Below are 20,981 nucleotides of genomic sequence, written 5' to 3' on the forward strand. Positions count from 1 at the left end.
AGGCTTTAGTGGCCTAAAAGTCCGAAACAACTAATACATTTTGGCATTATCTGTTAATATGCCTATGATTTCAAAGCCCATGGCAAGAGTTTAAAAGTTCAATCAGGTTCTTACATACTCTTGCTTGTTGGGCACTTCAGACATCATCCCTTTTTGGAGCAAAGCACTGTATACAGCCATTTAGGTCAGAAAAAAAAGTTTAGAAAACTTCAAAAGAACTATATTCCTAAGTATTCTTTCAGCCCTAAAACACAGCCATGCCATCAAACACTGTCCACATTGTATGGGGAATAAAACCCTAACCCTAGCTTCTGATTTTGCTAGTTAGGGTTAGGGTTCAAATATTTCTCAAAGACACTTTTCTCAATATTCCACTCATTTGACTGGAAAATTTGCTTCTCTGAATTAAAATATGAGTCTGAAAAGACAATACAACACTGCCAAAACCAAAAGAGTGGGTGAGGAGTGGTCACATGAATTTTTGAAAGGTATTCTTTCATTGGAAATTTCGTGTTGAACAGAGTGCTGAATGAATGTACGTTTAGGCTTAAATGGCCTAAAAGTCCGAAACAAGTAATACATTTTGGCATTATCTGTTAATATGCCTGTGATTTCCAAGCCCATAGCAAGAGTTTAAAAGTTCAATCAGGTTCTTTCGAACTCTTGTTTGTTGGGCACTTCAGACACCATTCCTTATTGGGGCAAAGCACTGTATACAGCCATATAGGTCAGAAAAAAAATGTTTAGAAAACATCGAAAGAACTATATTCCTAAGTATACTTTCAGCCCTAAAACACAGCCATGCCATCAAAAACTGTCCACATTGTATGGGAATAAAACCCTAACCCTAGCTTCAGGTTTTGCAATTTAGGGTTAGGGTTCAAATATTTCTCAAAGACACTTTTCTCAATATTCCACTCATTTGACTGGAAAATTTGCTTCTCTGAATCAAAATATGAGTCTGAAAAGACAATACAACACTGCCAAAACCAAAAGAGTGGGTGAGGAGTGGTCACATGAATTTTTGAAAGGTATTCTTTCATTGGAAATTTCGTGTTGAACAGAGTGCTGAATGAATGTACGTTTAGGCTTAAATGGCCTAAAAGTCCGAAACAAGTAATACATTCTGGCATTATCTGTTAATATGCCTGTGATTTCAAAGCCCTTGGGCAAGAGTTTAAAAGTTCAATCAGGTTCTTTCGAACTCTTGTTTGTTGGGCACTTCAGACACCATTACTTATTGGGGCAAAGCACTGTATACAGCCATATAGGTCAGAAAAAAAATGTTTAGAAAACATCGAAATAACTATATTCCTAAGTATACTTTCAGCCCTAAAACACAGCCATGCCATCAAAAACTGTCCACATTGTATGGGAATAAAACCCTAACCCTAGCTTCGGGTTTTGCTAGTTAGGGTTAGGGTTCAAATATTTCTCAAAGACACTTTTCTCAATATTCCACTCATTTGACTGGAAAAATTGCTTCTCTGAATCAAAATATGAGTCTGAAAAGACAATACAACACTGCCAAAACCAAAAGAGTGGGTGAGGAGTGGTCACAAGAATTTTTGAAAGGTATTCTTTCATTGGAAATTTCGTGTTGAACGGAGTGCTGAATGAATGTACGTTTAGGCTTTAGTGGCCTAAAAGTCCGAAACAACTAATACATTTTGGCATTATCTGTTAATATGCCTGTGATTTCAAAGCCCATGGCAAGAGTTTAAAAGTTCAATCAGGTTCTTACATACTCTTGCTTGTTGGGCACTTCAGACACCATCCCTTTTTGGAGCAAAGCACTGTATACAGCCATATAGGTCAGAAAAAAAAGTTTAGAAAACTTCAAAAGAACTATATTCCTAAGTATCCTTTCAGCCCTAAAACACAGCCATGCCATCAAAAACTGTCCACATTGTATGGGAATAAAACCCTAACCCTAGCTTCGGGTTTTGCTAGTTAGGGTTAGGGTTCAAATATTTCTCAAAGACACTTTTCTCAATATTCCACTCATTTGACTGGAAAATTTGCTTCTCTGAATCAAAATATGAGTCTGAAAAGAAAATACAACACTGCCAAAACCAAAAGAGTGGGTGAGGAGTGGTCACAAGAATTTTTGAAAGGTATTCTTTCATTGGAAATTTCCTGTTGAACAGAGTGCTGAATGAATGTACGTTTAGGCTTAAATGGCCTAAAAGTCCGAAACAACTAATACATTTTGGCATTATCTGTTAATATGCCTGTGATTTCAAAGCCCATGGCAAGAGTTTAAAAGTTCAATCAGGTTCTTACATACTCTTGCTTGTTGGGCACTTCAGACACCATCCCTTTTTGGAGCAAAGCACTGTATACAGCCATATAGGTCAGAAAAAAATGTTTAGAAAACATCAAAAGAACTATATTCCTAAATATCCTTTCAGCCCTAAAACACAGCCATGCCATCAAAAACTGTCCACATTGTATGGGGAATAAAACCCTAACCCTAGCTTCGGGTTTTGCTAGTTAGGGTTAGGGTTCAAATATTTCTCAAAGACACTTTTCTCAATATTCCACTCATTTGACTGGAAAATTTGCTTCTCTGAATCAAAATATGAGTCTGAAAAGAAAATACAACACTGCCAAAACCAAAAGAGTGGCTGAGGAGTGGTCACAAGAATTTTTGAAAGGTATTCTTTCATTGGAAATTTCGTGTTGAACGGAGTGCTGAATGAATGTACGTTTAGGCTTTAGTGGCCTAAAAGTCCGAAACAACTAATACATTTTGGCATTATCTGTTAATATGCCTGTGATTTCAAAGCCCATGGCAAGAGTTTAAAAGTTCAATCAGGTTCTTACATACTCTTGCTTGTTGGGCACTTCAGACACCATCCCTTTTTGGAGCAAAGCACTGTATACAGCCATTTAGGTCAGAAAAAAAATTTAGAAAACTTCAAAAGAACTATATTCCTAAGTATCCTTTCAGCCCTAAAACACAGCCATGCCATCAAAAACTGTCCACATTGTATGGGAATAAGACCCTAACCCTAGCTTCGGGTTTTGCTAGTTAGGGTTAGGGTTCAAATATTTCTCAAAGACACTTTTCTCAATATTCCACTCATTTGACTGGAAAATTTGCTTCTCTGAATCAAAATATGAGTCTGAAAAGACAATACAACACTGCCAAAACCAAAAGAGTGGGTGAGGAGTGGTCACATGAATTTTTGAAAGGTATTCTTTCATTGGAAATTTTGTGTTGAACAGAGTGCTGAATGAATGTACGTTTAGGCTTAAATGGCCTAAAAGTCCGAAACAAGTAATACATTCTGGCATTATCTGTTAATATGCCTGTGATTTCAAAGCCCATGGCAAGAGTTTAAAAGTTCAATCAGGTTCTTTCGAACTCTTGTTTGTTGGGCACTTCAGACACCATTCCTTATTGGGGCAAAGCACTGTATACAGCCATATAGGTCAGAAAAAAAATGTTTAGAAAACATCGAAAGAACTATATTCCTAAGTATACTTTCAGCCCTAAAAAACAGACATGCCATCAAAAACTGTCCACATTGTATGGGGAATAAAACCCTAACCCTAGCTTCGGGTTTTGCTAGTTAGGGTTAGGGTTCAAATATTTCTCAAAGACACTTTTCTCAATATTCCACTCATTTGACTGGAAAATTTGCTTCTTTGAATCAAAATATGAGTTTGAAAAGACAATACAACACTGCCAAAACCAAAAGAGTGGGTGAGGAGTGGTCACAAGAATTTTTGAAAGGTATTCTTTCATTGGAAATTTCGTGTTGAACGGAGTGCTGAATGAATGTACGTTTAGGCTTTAGTGGCCTAAAAGTCCGAAACAACTAATACATTTTGGCATTATCTGTTAATATGCCTGTGATTTCAAAGCCCATGGCAAGAGTTTAAAAGTTCAATCAGGTTCTTACATACTCTTGCTTGTTGGGCACTTCAGACACCATCCCTTTTTGGAGCAAAGCACTGTATACAGCCATTTAGGTCAGAAAAAAAAGTTTAGAAAACTTCAAAAGAACTATATTCCTAAGTATCCTTTCAGCCCTAAAACACAGCCATGCCATCAAACACTGTCCACATTGTATGGGGAATAAAACCCTAACCCTAGCTTCTGATTTTGCTAGTTAGGGTTAGGGTTCAAATATTTCTCAAAGACACTTTTCTCAATATTCCACTCATTTGACTGGAAAATTTGCTTCTCTGAATTAAAATATGAGTCTGAAAAGACAATACAACACTGCCAAAACCAAAAGAGTGGGTGAGGAGTGGTCACATGAATTTTTGAAAGGTATTCTTTCATTGGAAATTTCGTGTTGAACAGAGTGCTGAATGAATGTACGTTTAGGCTTAAATGGCCTAAAAGTCCGAAACAAGTAATACATTTTGGCATTATCTGTTAATATGCCTGTGATTTCAAAGCCCATAGCAAGAGTTTAAAAGTTCAATCAGGTTCTTTCGAACTCTTGTTTGTTGGGCACTTCAGACACCATTCCTTATTGGGGCAAAGCACTGTATACAGCCATATAGGTCAGAAAAAAAATGTTTAGAAAACATCGAAAGAACTATATTCCTAAGTATACTTTCAGCCCTAAAACACAGCCATGCCATCAAAAACTGTCCACATTGTATGGGAATAAAACCCTAACCCTAGCTTCAGGTTTTGCAAGTTAGGGTTAGGGTTCAAATATTTCTCAAAGACACTTTTCTCAATATTCCACTCATTTGACTGGAAAATTTGCTTCTCTGAATCAAAATATGAGTCTGAAAAGACAATACAACACTGCCAAAACCAAAAGAGTGGGTGAGGAGTGGTCACATGAATTTTTGAAAGGTATTCTTTCATTGGAAATTTCGTGTTGAACAGAGTGCTGAATGAATGTACGTTTAGGCTTAAATGGCCTAAAAGTCCGAAACAAGTAATACATTCTGGCATTATCTGTTAATATGCCTGTGATTTCAAAGCCCATGGCAAGAGTTTAAAAGTTCAATCAGGTTCTTTCGAACTCTTGTTTGTTGGGCACTTCAGACACCATTCCTTATTGGGGCAAAGCACTGTATACAGCCATATAGGTCAGAAAAAAAATGTTTAGAAAACATCGAAAGAACTATATTCCTAAGTATACTTTCAGCCCTAAAACACAGCCATGCCATCAAAAACTGTCCACATTGTATGGGAATAAAACCCTAACCCTAGCTTCGGGTTTTGCTAGTTAGGGTTAGGGTTCAAATATTTCTCAAAGACACTTTTCTCAATATTCCACTCATTTGACTGGAAAATTTGCTTCTCTGAATCAAAATATGAGTCTGAAAAGACAATACAACACTGCCAAAACCAAAAGAGTGGGTGAGGAGTGGTCACATGAATTTTTGAAAGGTATTCTTTCATTGGAAATTTCGTGTTGAACAGAGTGCTGAATGAATGTACGTTTAGGCTTAAATGGCCTAAAAGTCCGAAACAAGTAATACATTCTGGCATTATCTGTTAATATGCCTGTGATTTCAAAGCCCTTGGGCAAGAGTTTAAAAGTTCAATCAGGTTCTTTCGAACTCTTGTTTGTTGGGCACTTCAGACACCATTACTTATTGGGGCAAAGCACTGTATACAGCCATATAGGTCAGAAAAAAAATGTTTAGAAAACATCGAAATAACTATATTCCTAAGTATACTTTCAGCCCTAAAACACAGCCATGCCATCAAAAACTGTCCACATTGTATGGGAATAAAACCCTAACCCTAGCTTCGGGTTTTGCTAGTTAGGGTTAGGGTTCAAATATTTCTCAAAGACACTTTTCTCAATATTCCACTCATTTGACTGGAAAATTTGCTTCTCTGAATCAAAATATGAGTCTGAAAAGAAAATACAACACTGCCAAAACCAAAAGAGTGGGTGAGGAGTGGTCACAAGAATTTTTGAAAGGTATTCTTTCATTGGAAATTTCCTGTTGAACGGAGTGCTGAATGAATGTACGTTTAGGCTTAAATGGCCTAAAAGTCCGAAACAACTAATACATTTTGGCATTATCTGTTAATATGCCTGTTATTTCAAAGCCCATGGCAAGAGTTTAAAAGTTCAATCAGGTTCTTACATACTCTTGCTTGTTGGGCACTTCAGACACCATCCCTTTTTGGAGCAAAGCACTGTATACAGCCATATAGGTCAGAAAAAAAATGTTTAGAAAACATCAAAAGAACTATATTCCTAAATATCCTTTCAGCCCTAAAACACAGCCATGCCATCAAAAACTGTCCACATTGTATGGGGAATAAAACCCTAACCCTAGCTTCGGGTTTTGCTAGTTAGGGTTAGGGTTCAAATATTTCTCAAAGACACTTTTCTCAATATTCCACTCATTTGACTGGAAAATTTGCTTCTCTGAATCAAAATATGAGTCTGAAAAGAAAATACAACACTGCCAAAACCAAAAGAGTGGCTGAGGAGTGGTCACAAGAATTTTTGAAAGGTATTCGTTCATTGGAAATTTCGTGTTGAACGGAGTGCTGAATGAATGTACGTTTAGGCTTTAGTGGCCTAAAAGTCCGAAACAACTAATACATTTTGGCATTATCTGTTAATATGCCTGTGATTTCAAAGCCCATGGCAAGAGTTTAAAAGTTCAATCAGGTTCTTACATACTCTTGCTTGTTGGGCACTTCAGACACCATCCCTTTTTGGAACAAAGCACTGTATACAGCCATTTAGGTCAGAAAAAAAAAGTTTAGAAAACTTCAAAAGAACTATATTCCTAAGTATCCTTTCAGCCCTAAAACACAGCCATGCCATCAAAAACTGTCCACATTGTATGGGGAATAAAACCCTAACCCTAGCTTAGGGTTTTGCTAGTTAGGGTTAGGGTTCAAATATTTCTCAAAGACACTTTTCTCAATATTCCACTCATTTGACAGAAAAATTTGCTTCTCTGAATCAAAATATGAGTCTGAAAAGACAATACAACACTGCCAAAACCAAAAGAGTGGGTGAGGAGTGGTCACAAGAATTTTTGAAAGGTATTCTTTCATTGGAAATTTCCTGTTGAACGGAGTGCTGAATGAATGTACGTTTAGGCTTTAGTGGCCTAAAAGTCCGAAACAACTAATACATTTTGGCATTATCTGTTAATATGCCTGTGATTTCAAAGCCCATGGCAAGAGTTTAAAAGTTCAATCAGGTTCTTACATACTCTTGCTTGTTGGGCACTTCAGACACCATCCCTTTTTGGAGCAAAGCACTGTATACAGCCATTTAGGTCAGAAAAAAAATTTAGAAAACTTCAAAAGAACTATATTCCTAAGTATCCTTTCAGCCCTAAAACACAGCCATGCCATCAAAAACTGTCCACATTGTATGGGAATAAGACCCTAACCCTAGCTTCGGGTTTTGCTAGTTAGGGTTAGGGTTCAAATATTTCTCAAAGACACTTTTCTCAATATTCCACTCATTTGACTGGAAAATTTGCTTCTCTGAATCAAAATATGAGTCTGAAAAGACAATACAACACTGCCAAAACCAAAAGAGTGGGTGAGGAGTGGTCACATGAATTTTTGAAAGGTATTCTTTCATTGGAAATTTTGTGTTGAACAGAGTGCTGAATGAATGTACGTTTAGGCTTAAATGGCCTAAAAGTCCGAAACAAGTAATACATTCTGGCATTATCTGTTAATATGCCTGTGATTTCAAAGCCCATGGCAAGAGTTTAAAAGTTCAATCAGGTTCTTTCGAACTCTTGTTTGTTGGGCACTTCAGACACCATTCCTTATTGGGGCAAAGCACTGTATACAGCCATATAGGTCAGAAAAAAAATGTTTAGAAAACATCGAAAGAACTATATTCCTAAGTATACTTTCAGCCCTAAAAAACAGACATGCCATCAAAAACTGTCCACATTGTATGGGGAATAAAACCCTAACCCTAGCTTCGGGTTTTGCTAGTTAGGGTTAGGGTTCAAATATTTCTCAAAGACACTTTTCTCAATATTCCACTCATTTGACTGGAAAATTTGCTTCTTTGAATCAAAATATGAGTTTGAAAAGACAATACAACACTGCCAAAACCAAAAGAGTGGGTGAGGAGTGGTCACAAGAATTTTTGAAAGGTATTCTTTCATTGGAAATTTCGTGTTGAACGGAGTGCTGAATGAATGTACGTTTAGGCTTTAGTGGCCTAAAAGTCCGAAACAACTAATACATTTTGGCATTATCTGTTAATATGCCTGTGATTTCAAAGCCCATGGCAAGAGTTTAAAAGTTCAATCAGGTTCTTACATACTCTTGCTTGTTGGGCACTTCAGACACCATCCCTTTTTGGAGCAAAGCACTGTATACAGCCATTTAGGTCAGAAAAAAAAGTTTAGAAAACTTCAAAAGAACTATATTCCTAAGTATACTTTCAGCCCTAAAACACAGCCATGCCATCAAAAACTGTCCACATTGTATGGGAATAAAACCCTAACCCTAGCTTCAGGTTTTGCAAGTTAGGGTTAGGGTTCAAATATTTCTCAAAGACACTTTTCTCAATATTCCACTCATTTGACTGGAAAATTTGCTTCTCTGAATCAAAATATGAGTCTGAAAAGACAATACAACACTTCCAAAACCAAAAGAGTGGGTGAGGAGTGGTCACATGAATTTTTGAAAGGTATTCTTTCATTGGAAATTTCGTGTTGAACAGAGTGCTGAATGAATGTACGTTTAGGCTTAAATGGCCTAAAAGTCCGAAACAAGTAATACATTTTGGCATTATCTGTTAATATGCCTGTGATTTCAAAGCCCATGGCAAGAGTTTAAAAGTTCAATCAGGTTCTTTCGAACTCTTGTTTGTTGGGCACTTCAGACACCATTCCTTATTGGGGCAAAGCACTGTATACAGCCATATAGGTCAGAAAAAAAATGTTTAGAAAACATCGAAAGAACTATATTCCTAAGTATACTTTCAGCCCTAAAACACAGCCATGCCATCAAAAACTGTCCACATTGTATGGGAATAAAACCCTAACCCTAGCTTCGGGTTTTGCTAGTTAGGGTTAGGGTTCAAATATTTCTCAAAGACACTTTTCTCAATATTCCACTCATTTGACTGGAAAATTTGCTTCTCTGAATCAAAATATGAGTCTGAAAAGACAATACAACACTGCCAAAACCAAAAGAGTGGGTGAGGAGTGGTCACATGAATTTTTGAAAGGTATTCTTTCATTGGAAATTTCGTGTTGAACAGAGTGCTGAATGAATGTACGTTTAGGCTTAAATGGCCTAAAAGTCCGAAACAAGTAATACATTCTGGCATTATCTGTTAATATGCCTGTGATTTCAAAGCCCTTGGGCAAGAGTTTAAAAGTTCAATCAGGTTCTTTCGAACTCTTGTTTGTTGGGCACTTCAGACACCATTACTTATTGGGGCAAAGCACTGTATACAGCCATATAGGTCAGAAAAAAAATGTTTAGAAAACATCGAAATAACTATATTCCTAAGTATACTTTCAGCCCTAAAACACAGCCATGCCATCAAAAACTGTCCACATTGTATGGGAATAAAACCCTAACCCTAGCTTCGGGTTTTGCTAGTTAGGGTTAGGGTTCAAATATTTCTCAAAGACACTTTTCTCAATATTCCACTCATTTGACTGGAAAATTTGCTTCTCTGAATCAAAATATGAGTCTGAAAAGAAAATACAACACTGCCAAAACCAAAAGAGTGGGTGAGGAGTGGTCACAAGAATTTTTGAAAGGTATTCGTTCATTGGAAATTTCGTGTTGAACGGAGTGCTGAATGAATGTACGTTTAGGCTTTAGTGGCCTAAAAGTCCGAAACAACTAATACATTTTGGCATTATCTGTTAATATGCCTGTGATTTCAAAGCCCATGGCAAGAGTTTAAAAGTTCAATCAGGTTCTTACATACTCTTGCTTGTTGGGCACTTCAGACACCATCCCTTTTTGGAACAAAGCACTGTATACATCCATTTAGGTCAGAAAAAAAAAGTTTAGAAAACTTCAAAAGAACTATATTCCTAAGTATCCTTTCAGCCCTAAAACACAGCCATGCCATCAAAAACTGTCCACATTGTATGGGGAATAAAACCCTAACCCTAGCTTAGGGTTTTGCTAGTTAGGGTTAGGGTTCAAATATTTCTCAAAGACACTTTTCTCAATATTCCACTCATTTGACAGAAAAATTTGCTTCTCTGAATCAAAATATGAGTCTGAAAAGACAATACAACACTGCCAAAACCAAAAGAGTGGGTGAGGAGTGGTCACAAGAATTTTTGAAAGGTATTCTTTCATTGGAAATTTCCTGTTGAACAGAGTGCTGAATGAATGTACGTTTAGGCTTAAATGGCCTAAAAGTCCGAAACAAGTAATACATTCTGGCATTATCTGTTAATATGCCTGTGATTTCAAAGCCCATGGCAAGAGTTTAAAAGTTCAATCAGGTTCTTTCGAACTCTTGTTTGTTGGGCACTTCAGACACCATTCCTTATTGGGGCAAAGCACTGTATACAGCCATATAGGTCAGAAAAAAAATGTTTAGAAAACATCGAAAGAACTATATTCCTAAGTATACTTTCAGCCCTAAAACACAGCCATGCCATCAAAAACTGTCCACATTGTATGGGGAATAAAACCCTAACCCTAGCTTCGGGTTTTGCTAGTTAGGGTTAGGGTTCAAATATTTCTCAAAGACACTTTTCTCAATATTCCACTCATTTGACTGGAAAATTTGCTTCTTTGAATCAAAATATGAGTTTGAAAAGACAATACAACACTGCCAAAACCAAAAGAGTGGGTGAGGAGTGGTCACAAGAATTTTTGAAAGGTATTCTTTCATTGGAAATTTCGTGTTGAAGGGAGTGCTGAATGAATGTACGTTTAGGCTTTAGTGGCCTAAAAGTCCGAAACAACTAATACATTTTGGCATTATCTGTTAATATGCCTGTGATTTCAAAGCCCATGGCAAGAGTTTAAAAGTTCAATCAGGTTCTTACATACTCTTGCTTGTTGGGCACTTCAGACACCATCCCTTTTTGGAGCAAAGCACTGTATACAGCCATTTAGGTCAGAAAAAAAAGTTTAGAAAACTTCAAAAGAACTATATTCCTAAGTATCCTTTCAGCCCTAAAACACAGCCATGCCATCAAACACTGTCCACATTGTATGGGGAATAAAACCCTAACCCTAGCTTCTGATTTTGCTAGTTAGGGTTAGGGTTCAAATATTTCTCAAAGACACTTTTCTCAATATTCCACTCATTTGACTGGAAAATTTGCTTCTCTGAATTAAAATATGAGTCTGAAAAGACAATACAACACTGCCAAAACCAAAAGAGTGGGTGAGGAGTGGTCACATGAATTTTTGAAAGGTATTCTTTCATTGGAAATTTCGTGTTGAACAGAGTGCTGAATGAATGTACGTTTAGGCTTAAATGGCCTAAAAGTCCGAAACAAGTAATACATTTTGGCATTATCTGTTAATATGCCTGTGATTTCAAAGCCCATAGCAAGAGTTTAAAAGTTCAATCAGGTTCTTTCGAACTCTTGTTTGTTGGGCACTTCAGACACCATTCCTTATTGGAGCAAAGCACTGTATACAGCCATATAGGTCAGAAAAAAAATGTTTAGAAAACATCGAAAGAACTATATTCCTAAGTATACTTTCAGCCCTAAAACACAGCCATGCCATCAAAAACTGTCCACATTGTATGGGAATAAAACCCTAACCCTAGCTTCAGGTTTTGCAAGTTAGGGTTAGGGTTCAAATATTTCTCAAAGACACTTTTCTCAATATTCCACTCATTTGACTGGAAAATTTGCTTCTCTGAATCAAAATATGAGTCTGAAAAGACAATACAACACTGCCAAAACCAAAAGAGTGGGTGAGGAGTGGTCACATGAATTTTTGAAAGGTATTCTTTCATTGGAAATTTCGTGTTGAACAGAGTGCTGAATGAATGTACGTTTAGGCTTAAATGGCCTAAAAGTCCGAAACAAGTAATACATTTTGGCATTATCTGTTAATATGCCTGTGATTTCAAAGCCCATGGCAAGAGTTTAAAAGTTCAATCAGGTTCTTTCGAACTCTTGTTTGTTGGGCACTTCAGACACCATTCCTTATTGGGGCAAAGCACTGTATACAGCCATATAGGTCAGAAAAAAAATGTTTAGAAAACATCGAAAGAACTATATTCCTAAGTATACTTTCAGCCCTAAAACACAGCCATGCCATCAAAAACTGTCCACATTGTATGGGAATAAAACCCTAACCCTAGCTTCGGGTTTTGCTAGTTAGGGTTCAAATATTTCTCAAAGACACTTTTCTCAATATTCCACTCATTTGACTGGAAAATTTGCTTCTCTGAATCAAAATATGAGTCTGAAAAGACAATACAACACTGCCAAAACCAAAAGAGTGGGTGAGGAGTGGTCACATGAATTTTTGAAAGGTATTCTTTCATTGGAAATTTCGTGTTGAACAGAGTGCTGAATGAATGTACGTTTAGGCTTAAATGGCCTAAAAGTCCGAAACAAGTAATACATTCTGGCATTATCTGTTAATATGCCTGTGATTTCAAAGCCCTTGGGCAAGAGTTTAAAAGTTCAATCAGGTTCTTTTGAACTCTTGTTTGTTGGGCACTTCAGACACCATTCCTTATTGGGGCAAAGCACTGTATACAGCCATATAGGTCAGAAAAAAAATGTTTAGAAAACATCGAAAGAACTATATTCCTAAGTATCCTTTCAGCCCTAAAACACAGCCATGCCATCAAACACTGTCCACATTGTATGGGGAATAAAACCCTAACCCTAGCTTCGGGTTTTGCTAGTTAGGGTTAGGGTTCAAATATTTCTCAAAGACACTTTTCTCAATATTCCACTCATTTGACTGGAAAATTTGCTTCTCTGAATCAAAATATGAGTCTGAAAAGACAATACAACACTGCCAAAACCAAAAGAGTGGGTGAGGAGTGGTCACATGAATTTTTGAAAGGTATTCTTTCATTGGAAATTTCCTGTTGAACAGAGTGCTGAATGAATGTACGTTTAGGCTTAAATAGCCTAAAAGTCCGAAACAAGTAATACATTTTGGCATTATCTGTTAATATGCCTGTGATTTCAAAGCCCATGGCAAGAGTTTAAAAGTTCAATCAGGTTCTTTCGAACTCTTGTTTGTTGGGCACTTCAGACACCATTCCTTATTGGGGCAAAGCACTGTATACAGCCATATAGGTCAGAAAAAAAATGTTTAGAAAACATCGAAAGAACTATATTCCTAAGTATACTTTCAGCCCTAAAACACAGCCATGCCATCAAAAACTGTCCACATTGTATGGGAATAAAACCCTAACCCTAGCTTCGGGTTTTGCTAGTTAGGGTTAGGGTTCAAATATTTCTCAAAGACACTTTTCTCAATATTCCACTCATTTGACTGGAAAATTTGCTTCTCTGAATCAAAATATGAGTCTGAAAAGACAATACAACACTGCCAAAACCAAAACAGTGGGTGAGGAGTGGTCACATGAATTTTTGAAAGGTATTCTTTCATTGGAAATTTCGTGTTGAACGGAGTGCTGAATGGATGTACGTTTAGGCTTTAGTGGCCTAAAAGTCCGAAACAACTAATACATTTTGGCATTATCTGTTAATATGCCTGTGATTTCAAAGCCCATGGCAAGAGTGTAAAAGTTCAATCAGGTTCTTACATACTCTTGCTTGTTAGGCACTTCAGACACCATCCCTTTTTGGAGCAAAGCACTGTATACAGCCATATAGGTCAGAAAAAAAAGTTTAGAAAAGTTCAAAAGAACTATATTCCTAAGTATCCTTTCAGCCCTAAAACACAGCCATGCCATCAAAAACTGTCCACATTGTATGGGAATAAAACCCTAACCCTAGCTTCGGGTTTTGCTAGTTAGGGTTCAAATATTTCTCAAAGACACTTTTCTCAATATTCCACTCATTTGACTGGAAAATTTGCTTCTCTGAATCAAAATATGAGTCTGAAAAGACAATACAACACTGCCAAAACCAAAAGAGTGGGTGAGGAGTGGTCACATGAATTTTTGAAAGGTATTCTTTCATTGGAAATTTCGTGTTGAACAGAGTGCTGAATGAATGTACGTTTAGGCTTAAATGGCCTAAAAGTCCGAAACAAGTAATACATTCTGGCATTATCTGTTAATATGCCTGTGATTTCAAAGCCCTTGGGCAAGAGTTTAAAAGTTCAATCAGGTTCTTTTGAACTCTTGTTTGTTGGGCACTTCAGACACCATTCCTTATTGGGGCAAAGCACTGTATACAGCCATATAGGTCAGAAAAAAAATGTTTAGAAAACATCGAAAGAACTATATTCCTAAGTATCCTTTCAGCCCTAAAACACAGCCATGCCATCAAACACTGTCCACATTGTATGGGGAATAAAACCCTAACCCTAGCTTCGGGTTTTGCTAGTTAGGGTTAGGGTTCAAATATTTCTCAAAGACACTTTTCTCAATATTCCACTCATTTGACTGGAAAATTTGCTTCTCTGAATCAAAATATGAGTCTGAAAAGACAATACAACACTGCCAAAACCAAAAGAGTGGGTGAGGAGTGGTCACATGAATTTTTGAAAGGTATTCTTTCATTGGAAATTTCCTGTTGAACAGAGTGCTGAATGAATGTACGTTTAGGCTTAAATAGCCTAAAAGTCCGAAACAAGTAATACATTTTGGCATTATCTGTTAATATGCCTGTGATTTCAAAGCCCATGGCAAGAGTTTAAAAGTTCAATCAGGTTCTTTCGAACTCTTGTTTGTTGGGCACTTCAGACACCATTCCTTATTGGGGCAAAGCACTGTATACAGCCATATAGGTCAGAAAAAAAATGTTTAGAAAACCTCGAAAGAACTATATTCCTAAGTATCCTTTCAGCCCTAAAACACAGCCATGCCATCAAAAACTGTCCACATTGTATGGGAATAAAACCCTAACCCTAGCTTCGGGTTTTGCTAGTTAGGGTTAGGGTTCAAATATTTCTCAAAGACACTTTTCTCAATATTCCACTCATTTGACTGGAAAATTTGCTTCTCTGAATCAAAATATGAGTCTGAAAAGACAATACAACACTGCCAAAACCAAAAGAGTGGGTGAGGAGTGGTCACAAGAATTTTTGAAAGGTATTCTTTCATTGGAAATTTCCTGTTGAACAGAGTGCTGAATGAATGTACGTTTAGGCTTAAATGGCCTAAAAGTCCGAAACAACTAATACATTTTGGCATTATCTGTTAATATGCCTGTGATTTCAAAGCCCATGGCAAGAGTTTAAAAGTTCAATCAGGTTCTTACATACTCTTGCTTGTTGGGCACTTCAGACACCATTCCTTATTGGGGCAAAGCACTGTATACAGCCATATAGGTCAGAAAAAAAATGTTTAGAAAACATCGAAAGAACTATATTCCTAAGTATACTTTCAGCCCTAAAACACAGCCATGCCATCAAAAACTGTCCACATTGTATGGGAATAAAACCCTAACCCTAGCTTCGGGTTTTGCTAGTTAGGGTTAGGGTTCAAATATTTCTCAAAGACACTTTTCTCAATATTCCACTCATTTGACTGGAAAATTTGCTTCTCTGAATCAAAATATGAGTCTGAAAAGACAATACAACACTGCCAAAACCAAAACAGTGGGTGAGGAGTGGTCACATGAATTTTTGAAAGGTATTCTTTCATTGGAAATTTCGTGTTGAACAGAGTGCTGAATGAATGTACGTTTAGGCTTAAATGGCCTAAAAGTCCGAAACAAGTAATACATTCTGGCATTATCTGTTAATATGCCTGTGATTTCAAAGCCCTTGGGCAAGAGTTTAAAAGTTCAATCAGGTTCTTTCGAACTCTTGTTTGTTGGGCACTTCAGACACCATCCCTTTTTGGAGCAAAGCACTGTATACAGCCATATAGGTCAGAAAAAAAAGTTTAGAAAACTTCAAAAGAACTATATTCCTAAGTATCCTTTCAGCCCTAAAACACAGCCATGCCATCAAAAACTGTCCACATTGTATGGGAATAAAACCCTAACCCTAGCTTCGGGTTTTGCTAGTTAGGGTTAGGGTTCAAATATTTCTCAAAGACACTTTTCTCAATATTCCACTCATTTGACTGGAAAATTTGCTTCTCTGAATCAAAATATGAGTCTGAAAAGACAATACAACACTGCCAAAACCAAAAGAGTGGGTGAGGAGTGGTCACATGAATTTTTGAAAGGTATTCTTTCATTGGAAATTTCCTGTTGAACAGAGTGCTGAATGAATGTACGTTTAGGCTTAAATAGCCTAAAAGTCCGAAACAAGTAATACATTTTGGCATTATCTGTTAATATGCCTGTGATTTCAAAGCCCATGGCAAGAGTTTAAAAGTTCAATCAGGTTCTTTCGAACTCTTGTTTGTTGGGCACTTCAGACACCATTCCTTATTGGGGCAAAGCACTGTATACAGCCATATAGGTCAGAAAAAAAATGTTTAGAAAACCTCGAAAGAACTATATTCCTAAGTATCCTTTCAGCCCTAAAACACAGCCATGCCATCAAAAACTGTCCACATTGTATGGGAATAAAACCCTAACCCTAGCTTCGGGTTTTGCTAGTTAGGGTTCAAATATTTCTCAAAGACACTTTTCTCAATATTCCACTCATTTGACTGGAAAATTTGCTTCTCTGAATCAAAATATGAGTCTGAAAAGACAATACAACACTGCCAAAACCAAAAGAGTGGGTGAGGAGTGGTCACATGAATTTTTGAAAGGTATTCTTTCATTGGAAATTTCGTGTTGAACAGAGTGCTGAATGAATGTACGTTTAGGCTTAAATGGCCTAAAAGTCCGAAACAAGTAATACATTCTGGCATTATCTGTTAATATGCCTGTGATTTCAAAGCCCTTGGGCAAGAGTTTAAAAGTTCAATCAGGTTCTTTTGAACTCTTGTTTGTTGGGCACTTCAGACACCATTCCTTATTGGGGCAAAGCACTGTATACAGCCATATAGGTCAGAAAAAAAATGTTTAGAAAACATCGAAAGAACTATATTCCTAAGTATCCTTTCAGCCCTAAAACACAGCCATGCCATCAAACACTGTCCACATTGTATGGGGAATAAAACCCTAACCCTAGCTTCGGGTTTTGCTAGTTAGGGTTAGGGTTCAAATATTTCTCAAAGACACTTTTCTCAATATTCCACTCATTTGACTGGAAAATTTGCTTCTCTGAATCAAAATATGAGTCTGAAAAGACAATACAACACTGCCAAAACCAAAAGAGTGGGTGAGGAGTGGTCACATGAATTTTTGAAAGGTATTCTTTCATTGGAAATTTCCTGTTGAACAGAGTGCTGAATGAATGTACGTTTAGGCTTAAATAGCCTAAAAGTCCGAAACAAGTAATACATTTTGGCATTATCTGTTAATATGCCTGTGATTTCAAAGCCCATGGCAAGAGTTTAAAAGTTCAATCAGGTTCTTTCGAACTCTTGTTTGTTGGGCACTTCAGACACCATTCCTTATTGGGGCAAAGCACTGTATACAGCCATATAGGTCAGAAAAAAAATGTTTAGAAAACATCGAAAGAACTATATTCCTAAGTATACTTTCAGCCCTAAAACACAGCCATGCCATCAAAAACTGTCCACATTGTATGGGAATAAAACCCTAACCCTAGCTTCGGGTTTTGCTAGTTAGGGTTAGGGTTCAAATATTTCTCAAAGACACTTTTCTCAATATTCCACTCATTTGACTGGAAAATTTGCTTCTCTGAATCAAAATATGAGTCTGAAAAGACAATACAACACTGCCAAAACCAAAACAGTGGGTGAGGAGTGGTCACATGAATTTTTGAAAGGTATTCTTTCATTGGAAATTTCGTGTTGAACGGAGTGCTGAATGGATGTACGTTTAGGCTTTAGTGGCCTAAAAGTCCGAAACAACTAATACATTTTGGCATTATCTGTTAATATGCCTGTGATTTCAAAGCCCATGGCAAGAGTGTAAAAGTTCAATCAGGTTCTTACATACTCTTGCTTGTTAGGCACTTCAGACACCATCCCTTTTTGGAGCAAAGCACTGTATACAGCCATATAGGTCAGAAAAAAAAGTTTAGAAAACTTCAAAAGAACTATATTCCTAAGTATCCTTTCAGCCCTAAAACACAGCCATGCCATCAAAAACTGTCCACATTGTATGGGAATAAAACCCTAACCCTAGCTTCGGGTTTTGCTAGTTAGGGTTCAAATATTTCTCAAAGACACTTTTCTCAATATTCCACTCATTTGACTGGAAAATTTGCTTCTCTGAATCAAAATATGAGTCTGAAAAGACAATACAACACTGCCAAAACCAAAAGAGTGGGTGAGGAGTGGTCACATGAATTTTTGAAAGGTATTCTTTCATTGGAAATTTCGTGTTGAACAGAGTGCTGAATGAATGTACGTTTAGGCTTAAATGGCCTAAAAGTCCGAAACAAGTAATACATTCTGGCATTATCTGTTAATATGCCTGTGATTTCAAAGCCCTTGGGCAAGAGTTTAAAAGTTCAATCAGGTTCTTTTGAACTCTTGTTTGTTGGGCACTTCAGACACCATTCCTTATTGGGGCAAAGCACTGTATACAGCCATATAGGTCAGAAAAAAAATGTTTAGAAAACATCGAAAGAACTATATTCCTAAGTATCCTTTCAGCCCTAAAACACAGCCATGCCATCAAACACTGTCCACATTGTATGGGGAATAAAACCCTAACCCTAGCTTCGGGTTTTGCTAGTTAGGGTTAGGGTTCAAATATTTCTCAAAGACACTTTTCTCAATATTCCACTCATTTGACTGGAAAATTTGCTTCTCTGAATCAAAATATGAGTCTGAAAAGACAATACAACACTGCCAAAACCAAAAGAGTGGGTGAGGAGTGGTCACATGAATTTTTGAAAGGTATTCTTTCATTGGAAATTTCCTGTTGAACAGAGTGCTGAATGAATGTACGTTTAGGCTTAAATAGCCTAAAAGTCCGAAACAAGTAATACATTTTGGCATTATCTGTTAATATGCCTGTGATTTCAAAGCCCATGGCAAGAGTTTAAAAGTTCAATCAGGTTCTTTCGAACTCTTGTTTGTTGGGCACTTCAGACACCATTCCTTATTGGGGCAAAGCACTGTATACAGCCATATAGGTCAGAAAAAAAATGTTTAGAAAACCTCGAAAGAACTATATTCCTAAGTATCCTTTCAGCCCTAAAACACAGCCATGCCATCAAAAACTGTCCACATTGTATGGGAATAAAACCCTAACCCTAGCTTCGGGTTTTGCTAGTTAGGGTTAGGGTTCAAATATTTCTCAAAGACACTTTTCTCAATATTCCACTCATTTGACTGGAAAATTTGCTTCTCTGAATCAAAATATGAGTCTGAAAAGACAATACAACACTGCCAAAACCAAAAGAGTGGGTGAGGAGTGGTCACAAGAATTTTTGAAAGGTATTCTTTCATTGGAAATTTCCTGTTGAACAGAGTGCTGAATGAATGTACGTTTAGGCTTAAATGGCCTAAAAGTCCGAAACAACTAATACATTTTGGCATTATCTGTTAATATGCCTGTGATTTCAAAGCCCATGGCAAGAGTTTAAAAGTTCAATCAGGTTCTTACATACTCTTGCTTGTTGGGCACTTCAGACACCATTCCTTATTGGGGCAAAGCACTGTATACAGCCATATAGGTCAGAAAAAAAATGTTTAGAAAACATCGAAAGAACTATATTCCTAAGTATACTTTCAGCCCTAAAACACAGCCATGCCATCAAAAACTGTCCACATTGTATGGGAATAAAACCCTAACCCTAGCTTCGGGTTTTGCTAGTTAGGGTTAGGGTTCAAATATTTCTCAAAGACACTTTTCTCAATATTCCACTCATTTGACTGGAAAATTTGCTTCTCTGAATCAAAATATGAGTCTGAAAAGACAATACAACACTGCCAAAACCAAAACAGTGGGTGAGGAGTGGTCACATGAATTTTTGAAAGGTATTCTTTCATTGGAAATTTCGTGTTGAACAGAGTGCTGAATGAATGTACGTTTAGGCTTAAATGGCCTAAAAGTCCGAAACAAGTAATACATTCTGGCATTATCTGTTAATATGCCTGTGATTTCAAAGCCCTTGGGCAAGAGTTTAAAAGTTCAATCAGGTTCTTTCGAACTCTTGTTTGTTGGGCACTTCAGACACCATCCCTTTTTGGAGCAAAGCACTGTATACAGCCATATAGGTCAGAAAAAAAAGTTTAGAAAACTTCAAAAGAACTATATTCCTAAGTATCCTTTCAGCCCTAAAACACAGCCATGCCATCAAAAACTGTCCACATTGTATGGGAATAAAACCCTAACCCTAGCTTCGGGTTTTGCTAGTTAGGGTTAGGGTTCAAATATTTCTCAAAGACACTTTTCTCAATATTCCACTCATTTGACTGGAAAATTTGCTTCTCTGAATCAAAATATGAGTCTGAAAAGACAATACAACACTGCCAAAACCAAAAGAGTGGGTGAGGAGTGGTCACATGAATTTTTGAAAGGTATTCTTTCATTGGAAATTTCCTGTTGAACAGAGTGCTGAATGAATGTACGTTTAGGCTTAAATAGCCTAAAAGTCCGAAACAAGTAATACATTTTGGCATTATCTGTTAATATGCCTGTGATTTCAAAGCCCATGGCAAGAGTTTAAAAGTTCAATCAGGTTCTTTCGAACTCTTGTTTGTTGGGCACTTCAGACACCATTCCTTATTGGGGCAAAGCACTGTATACAGCCATATAGGTCAGAAAAAAAATGTTTAGAAAACCTCGAAAGAACTATATTCCTAAGTATCCTTTCAGCCCTAAAACACAGCCATGCCATCAAAAACTGTCCACATTGTATGGGAATAAAACCCTAACCCTAGCTTCGGGTTTTGCTAGTTAGGGTTAGGGTTCAAATATTTCTCAAAGACACTTTT

Source organism: Lepisosteus oculatus, chromosome 2 (genome assembly GCF_040954835.1).
Source record: "Lepisosteus oculatus isolate fLepOcu1 chromosome 2, fLepOcu1.hap2, whole genome shotgun sequence".
NCBI lineage: Eukaryota > Metazoa > Chordata > Actinopteri > Semionotiformes > Lepisosteidae > Lepisosteus > Lepisosteus oculatus.